The sequence below is a fragment of the Pinus tabuliformis genome, chromosome 2_2 (assembly GCF_031772625.1).
Source record: "Pinus tabuliformis cultivar Carrire ecotype Pingquan chromosome 2_2, CPIR1, whole genome shotgun sequence".
Taxonomy (NCBI): domain Eukaryota; kingdom Viridiplantae; phylum Streptophyta; class Pinopsida; order Pinales; family Pinaceae; genus Pinus; species Pinus tabuliformis.
The window spans coordinates 980804799-980813718 of record NC_142300.1 but is presented as its reverse complement, the minus strand read 5'-3'; positions in this window follow the sequence as shown (position 1 = coordinate 980813718).

Here is an 8920-nt window from a genome sequence, read left to right as displayed (position 1 = left end):
CAGGATTCAGATGAAGGGAAAAGGTCAAGTCTCCCAAAGATCAATGAAAGGCATAAGGATATTCTATTCACTGATTGGGACTCACAGGTGAAACAGGCCAATCTAGCAATAGCCAGAGCATCAAGTATTTCAAATAGCATTATCAAAAAAATAATCACATGTTTCACACCTCTAACCTCATAAAGGAGTGTGATCCAAAAACACTACATGATCTTAAAGAATTAGACAAGAATTGGAAGAATAAGAGTCGACTACGGAAAGAAACAATTGAGGGTTTGTCAAAAATTGATTGGGAAGCAATATGGCAACTTCTGGTCAAACCACACAGTCAGATCATAACCTTGAATTTCTCCTTGGATTGAGTACAGAGAATGTTTCCACTTTTTCATGATGTTATATTTGTAGGGCACTTGAGAGCACAATTCAGGATGCCACCACAAGTCAAGCCAATGTCCAATATTTGTGAGCTAAGAGGCAAAGCTAGTAGCAATGATTAATCAACAAAGACCTTAGTCATTTCTGAGCAGTTTTATTTTTGGAAAGTTGGATACTAGGAACGAGGAAGGTTGTTTGAAACCTCCTCGTAGATATTTTATAAGTTATTTTTAGTTAATTAAGAATAGTATTTAAACCCTTCTCATGCATTTAGAGAAGGGTCAAGAATTTTACTAAGAACATTTACAAAGAATGCACTATCGTAAGTTTGTAGATTCCTTATTGGAATCAGGGAACATGGTCTTTTCAATCAAAATATTTTTTGTTAATCATTGTTGATGCACTATTGTATTCTTTGGGATACTTATTGGTAGAAGATTGATTATGGCCTATGGTCACTAGTCAAATGAGTAGAAAGGTACACATATGGTACTATTATCATGTTTGCTAAATCTTTGTTCTAGCATTAGTGATAAGTTTATCTTACATGAATTATGTATGAAATCTGCCATCTCTGTTTGAAGTATCAGTTGCACTATTATACAATATCAGAATAGAGAATGTACTTTTTTATATATAATCATCATTAGAATATGCGAATTTTTTTCATATTTCTTTTGATTAGCTATTTTCTCAAAGGAATCATCTTACAATATATTAACTCTATATAGTCTCTGATTGATCTATATCATCATAGATTACATAGATATATTTTTATATCGCATAAAACCAACAATACCCCCGGTTTAATTAAAATAGATTTACTTCAAAGTTTTGCATATTAGAATAAAGTTGTGTTAATTTCTAGTTATTCTTTTGCAAATCATTAGGAAAATCCCACAAATCATATAAACCAAAAACATTGGGAAATTGGTCCCATCATATCTAGTCGGAGCCACTATCCCAAATAGAAAAGGAGTTGCTCCAAGGTCCAGACTAGGTCGTTATCCCCCTTTTTTGTTGCCATAGATTTCTGAGGCCTTGACATTTTTGGCGCTAGAAGGAGGGCCCCGACTATGAATGGAATATAGATCTAAATCTCCAACTCAAAGCCTTCATAAGAGTCAATCCCCCTCAAAAAGTTCTATAGTTTCTCGATCACATTTTAAATCACTCACTTAGAAGTCAGAAGTCGTAGAAACTTCCCCCTCATCTCCTAAAGTATCTCTACGCTTACCTTCTTTAGAATATAATCCAAAATCTCCTGCAGTTCAGTCCTTAGTTCAAAAATTAGAATGAATATCTATTTTGCTGAGAAGCCTGATAAACTCAAAGTTTTTGAAGAAAGTATTACTTCTTTGTTCAGAGAAATTGGTATGCTAACATGATCAAAAAGTGATAAACTTGGAATACCTCCCTTTGAGTTTCCAATACATTCACAGTCTAAGAAACTTCCTCTGTCTAGATCTAAGTCTGATACAAGTGAGGTCATATCAAATTCCCCTCCATTTACTCCTTTATTCACTACACCTCCATTCACATCCTCTCATCTTTCCATTTCTTCTACTCAAACAATTAGTGCTACCACAAGTAATACTAGTCCAGTTATAAGTTCGACATCGATACCCACTACTTCTAGATATGCTTCTATATCTTCTCAAATCCTAACTCAAGTTATGGCTAATCAGCCTTGGACTAATCCTAGTGTTGTGTTGTTTGCAAACCCACATCCTCTCCCTGATCATCTAGAGAAATGGTTACCCAAATACAATCTAGATGATGGTCTTCCAGCTAAAGAACACATCAACAATTTTATGTTGGACATGAATTTGAATGGGGTTGTGGATGAAGATATTGTACTAAGATTGTTTCCCTATACTCTTAAAGGATCTGCAGGATCCTGGTACTTTTATCTTCCAACAGGAACTATAATAGACTGGGTAACTTTTGAACAATTGTTTCTTGCAAAATTTGGAGATGATAGAACTATGGCATCTTTAATCAATGCTCTCTCTAACCTAAAAACAAATTCAGGTGAAAGGATCAAAGATTTCAACTCCAGATTTAACAAGTTATTAAACAAAATCCCAGTTGCTTCTAAACCTATTGTTGATGTACAAATAGAGTGGTACATTTCTGCTTTACCTTCTAATATAGCCAATTCTGTAGATAGAGCTAATAAGGCTACTCTCTCAGAAAACATGAAAGAAGCCGTAGAGAATCTTACCCTTAGAAAAACAATCTAAGATGGAATATAAGAAATCTAAAAAGGTGATTTTAGCCAAGAAACAGAAAAGAAAACCCCAAAAGATCCATTCGATCTTGAATGACTTGAAAAAGTCTTGAAAACTATGTCAAATGATATGATTGAAATAAAGAAACAAGTAGTTGAATATTGAGTTCCTAAGAAACCATATCGCCCATACAATAGAAGTCCTGCTTCGCCATCTGAGCCTCCGAGTGTGATTTCAAGTGCCAAATCAGATTAAGATGTTGAAGACGCCTCAACAACTGAAGAAGAAACTGAACCTGAAGAAGAAGTCGAATTGAATGGGTTATGGGACTTTATTCTTCCCATTGAAGAAGAAAGAGAAGCTATTCCCATATCTACACGGAGAAAAACATTTGCTAACTCAACTATACTAGTTCAAAAACAGAAATCTCCTCCCACAAAGGAGAAAACTGTGAATACAAAATCTAAAACTATTCAAACTAACCCTATACCCCTAGATAATTCTAAAACTCTAATAGTTTCAGATACATTGGAATATAGTATAATTGAAGACATGAAAAGGACGAAAGCGAACATTTCATTATAAGAAATGACCAAATTGAAACATCAGCTGAAAATCTTACTAAGAGAGCTTAAGGAAGTTCCTGTATATCCCATGCCACCACCGTTGATAGCCCAAGCTGACAAAGGTACAGGAAACCTCCCTCACCTACAAACAAGGTAAGCCTAGATGATATTGTGTTGATTGGTGATAGATCTAAGTCTCACACTCCTCCTTTTCTTTTGACTTATGAAATTTCTAATAAAAATGTTCATAATTGTCTCATCGATTCAGGAGCCTCCTCGAATATCATGCCAAGATCTGTGTGAGCGAAACTTAATGTTACCCCTCAAAAGTATGTTGTGTATATAGTCCAATTAGACAAAACAAATGTCGAAGTTGTTGGAGAAATTTTATCAGTATCAATTAGATTATCATCCAACCCAAAGATACTACAAGTGATTGATGTCTTAGTAGCAGACATCCCTGATTTTTATGGTCTATTTTTAAGCAGGGATTGGTCTGAGAAAGTACATGGATATTTTTGAAACTCATTGGTCACACATGTGGTTACCATATAATGGTAAACCAAATCAATTTAGAGTTGACCATTAAAAATTCATGAAACATACAGTCACTGAATTAGGAGGAAATAAGCCGGTGATTTTCACTAATAATATTATTGGAAATTATTTTGTTGAATCATTCCTTGTCTCATTCAATGCCCATACCTCACCTTTCCGAAAAAATACTGTCACTTCTCAGGTTGAAATTTTCTCTCAATTAGACACTTCTAAATGTATTAATTTTAGTAATAAAACTTTAGATCATTATTTATTCTGGAATCTATACTTTGATGATTCAAAATCAGATGATGGTGTAGGAGCAAGTTGCATTTTAATCAATCTGCAAAGAGAGAAAACAATGTTAGCTTGTAGAATTGAATTCCAATGCACGAACAATACTACCGAATATGAAGCATTGATTCAAGGTCTGTACAAAGCCATTGGATTAAACATTAAATATTTGTAGGTATATGGGGACAAAACACAAGCGCTATTTTACTTGCCAATGTAGGATCTAAATTGATAGTGTCAGAAGAATTTAGTCTAGGTAGATTTTCGATTGAGTTGATTTTTACGCCTTTCATTCCAAATAACATAACAAATTGGAGAGTGTGTAATGATGATACATATATAATCGACATTCTTTCATTAGATTGATCTTATGAAGGTCAAATCGTAGACGAAAATGAACATGACCTACAGATTCAAAATAAACAGGATGCAAATCCAATTCCCAAATCTGTAGTCAAGATGGAAGATCTCTATGATTTGAAAGATAGGTTTAAAAAGACTACCAATTCAAAAACACAGAGTTCTACTCTAAGATATGAGTTGATTAATCTTGCTACACCTGACAAGGCTCAGAACATAAACCTAGAATTAGGATTAACATCCAATGAAAGGATGTCATTCATTAAATTGCTAAGAAAATATAAAAGTGTTTTTGCATGAGATTATTCTAATCGCAAAACATATGATAATTCTATAATGCATCATACTATACCCATGATTTCAAATGACAAGCCTATCCAATAGAAGCTTAGGAAGATCCACTCGAACTTAGAAAGTCAAATTAACTCTAAATCAATAAAATGCTTAAAGCCAAAATCATTTTCCTAAAAGAAATCTTTGAGAGATGTGAGAAATTAGGAATTTCTTTGAATCCTAAAAAATCTTATTTCACCCGGCAGAAGGTAAATTATTAGGATTCGTGGTATCTAAGAACATTCCCCTACCTCAACAAAAAAACAATGCAATCCTTCTTAGGACAAATCAATTTGTAAAAAGATTTATTCCTGATTTTTCTCAAATTGTCTTGCCCCTACACTCAATGATTTAAAAAACTCAAATTGTCTTACCCTACACTCAATGATATGAAAAAATGCAACTTTTAAATGGGGAAAAGGCGAGAAAGATTCTTTTGAGTTAATAAAGAAAGCTATCATTTAGGCTCCTTCCTTAACTCCCAATTTCCGAAAACCATTTGTATTATATACATTCTCTTCTGATACCTCTTACGCGGCAGTTTTGACATAGCTAAGTGATGAGAACGTTAACGCACCAATTTCATTCTTTAATTCTAACTTACAAGGTGCTGAACTAAATTATTCAAACTGTGGAGAAACAAGGCTTTGCTATATTTAAAACTTTAAAACATTTCAGACCTTTCCTCCTAAAAACACACACTAAGATAATAGTCCCTTACCCCTTTGTAAGGCCAATGTTCTTCTACATAGAAGTAGGAGAAAAAGAGAAAATTGGCTTACTGCAATTGAGTAATATGATATAGAAATACATCGTGCTAAAATTATTAGAGTTCAAGATTTTTGCATAATGCTAACCGGAGCCTCTCATCTAACAACATAGGACGAACAATCTACTAAAGTGCAATTATCTGAGGTAAGCCCCAACGATTCTGAATCACAATATGCTAAAAATGGACCTGCTCCATTATATCTCAATTATACAGCTAAGCGTGCTCAAGGCTTAAAGCAAATTAGTGCAATAATGTTTAGCGTGGGATTCTATGGCTCCAGAATCAAGATTTGTTTTGCGTAAGATTCTTTGGTTTGAAGAATTCGATTTGTTTAGGGCAAGATTCTCTGGTTCCAAAATGGAAATTTTTTAATAATGAGCAGTTAAGCTCAAAGATGTTAATGCACAAAAGATGGCAAATCACTGCAGTCGCTTTTAACATCATTTTTACGTCAAAAGAGTGGAATTATTTAATAAAGATCAATAAGCTTAGTTATAGGTTATACTCAGCTAGATTTCTTAATCGGCTAGTTCAAGATCGTTGTCCCTTATGAAGTAAAAATAATCGGAAAAAATAGCAGAGAGTTCAGAATTTTGTGACAGTTTAGTGCTTTTGTATTCTGGGTTTACTCACTTGTAAATTTCGATGATCTCCATTTGTATAGACTAATCATATTTAAGATTATTGTAGGTTAAGTACACCAAGTATTCATGCGATATTCTTAAACTACTGGTAACAAAATAATACAACTTTTTAAATATTTTAAGTAGTAAAATAATACAATTTTTTAAAATATTTTAAAGTATTACACAAAAGTTTTATTGCGAGATTCACAATTACCTTCAATACAAATTTTGGATATAGCGAACTCACCTCTGACAATTTTGATTCAACGGTAAACATCACATAAAATTTGATTGCGAGCAATTTATTGAAAACCTCTGATAATTTTTATTATAAGCAAATTTTAGGATTTCGCCTAGAATATTGGGTTATAGATTGCTTACTTACCCAAACAAAGATTGCGGTGAATGACTATGAGAAATGCGTAGATAATAAGCAGGACTAAGAACAACCACCCGCCCTCCCTCAGCTACTTCCACAACTCCTCTCTGCATCAACCAGAACCAACTACGAAAACTCTCTCAATATTCTCACAAAAACCCGGAAAATTATTTTTTCGTGCCTATCCTCCGTCGTTAAGATAAAGGTGATCATTATAAAATCATTGATGTGATTGATTGGTGTCACATACCCGATAACCTCGCAGGTAAAAGTAGGAGATTAGAATTTTTATACAAATTACCCACCAGTAATTTATCAAATTCATAACTCCACAATCATCATTAACCATTAGACATAGAGTTCATTAATGCATCAAGTAAATTGCAATAACAGACGGTAAGTTACATAACCATTAACCACCACTGTGGTAGTGTAATAATATAATATATCTCATGAATCCTTGCATCTATTTCATGATTTCCACAACCATATTAATTAATCTCATGCTTGAACATTATAATCATGCCATCAAATAAAGAGCCATCTACATCAAGGATTCAACGTCATCCAACTGACACAAAAAGGCAATCACATCAATCACACCATGGAACACTGATATACCCTGGAAACCCCATAGGGAAAACCAGCAAATGTTTAATCTTATTATTAAACGCTCGTGAGGGTTTTCACCCCTCACTCAATGGTTTATAAGGGATTCCATCCCTTAACCATTGTCTTAAAATCTTTACAATGAATTATCATTAAGCTGTCACATAACTAGCTAAAGGCTAATACAATTTACATGTAATCTTTTATTTACATACCGCCACATGCAACATTCCTTGTGGCATAATTGTTCCAGCAATGGACAATACTGCAGCTTGACTTCATCTGCATCATGGACAAATAATCCTTTTTCCTGCCATAATGTTAAACATCACTTTCCTTGGCACCATCTGCCATCGTTTCCTGTCAATGCAGTCATCAACAATCTTGGCAACAAGATTAGTTACAATATTATTCAACAATATTCAACATCTACTCATATGCATGAGCACGCATAACATACTAGCTAACTAGCATATATATACCCAAATAATACTGTTTGACCTCCACAATGTTTACTAATGCATAACTCTCTTTAAGAATTCTAACTCGTTAGCTCATGTAAAACCGAGGAAAGAACCAAAACCAGGTTCCTATTTTCCAAGATAAATCTTTGTAAATAACAGCCATAATGATAATCTTTCACCGCATGCATTATCGTATGTTTTCTTCAACAAGAAAGTACATCAAATAATCATTTCTATCTGCATGCATTAACAAATTTTCTACTAAGAAAACATATAATTTAAACATTCTTTCACTACACATAAACAAAGAGTATTACACGAGGTCAACTTATCTCTCTTTCCTTCAACATCTTCGTCGCCATAGCGCATGCTGAGGTCCTGCGAAGACCCATACTCAAGAATCTGGTTAATAGAGGCACATTGCCCACCAACTACATGTTTAGCAGTAAAATCTGTGCTTGTTAAAGATCCTAATTTGTTTGTGCAAGATTTGCACCGATCTGCCCAACTCCCATCAAGCTAACAGAGGTAGCAGAAGACGTCAATCCTGACTGTCAAGACACAGTCCGAGTGGTAATACTGCAGCTGCACCCATTCCGCTAGATCTAGCTGAGCCTGGTGTCTGATGCCCTAGTGTGCCCGCTCGTGGCAAAGAACTTCCCGCAGGATCAGTTACAACTTTTCCTCTTACCGCAGGATCAGTTACAACTTTTCCTTTTACTCGGGTGGACTTACCAGAAGATGAGGAAACCTTTTCCTTCTTATCTTCGGAGGCCATCCTTCTAATCACGAATGACACGAACGTCTAGCGGATTTGCCTCCGCAGTTATGTTTTCCCGAAACTGTAAGCCTCCTCCCTATCCCATTCGTTTCTCCTCCTCAAATACCGGCGCACAAAGATTGGAATCTGAGTATCGATATTTAGTCGAGTCCAAAGATCAACCCTCGGACTGCTTCCAATGGCCGACAACACGTAAGCTATCGCCATCCCTGAAGCGATCTTTGCCGGTATTTTCCCGTCCACACCAAGACTTCCGTGGAACGCACAGCACCCGCCTTCAATGAAGCGTTAAGGTCCCCGACTTTAATGATAACCGCGTCGTTTTATTCGCGCCCCCCAACCAACACAAGGCTTCCCATTTAATAATAATCCGCAGCATCCAAACAGAACCAAGAATCAGTTTCCGAAACTAACTAGTAACTATTCATAACTGTTATTTTACGGGATGTTACATACTCCCCCCCTTAACAGGAACACCGTCCTCGGTGTTCTTCTTCCATTGAGAACTTGAGATTATACTCATGATATTACCATTTAAACCATACAAGATGTGATCCTTTCCTTTTAAAATCAACGATTTCATCCCCAGG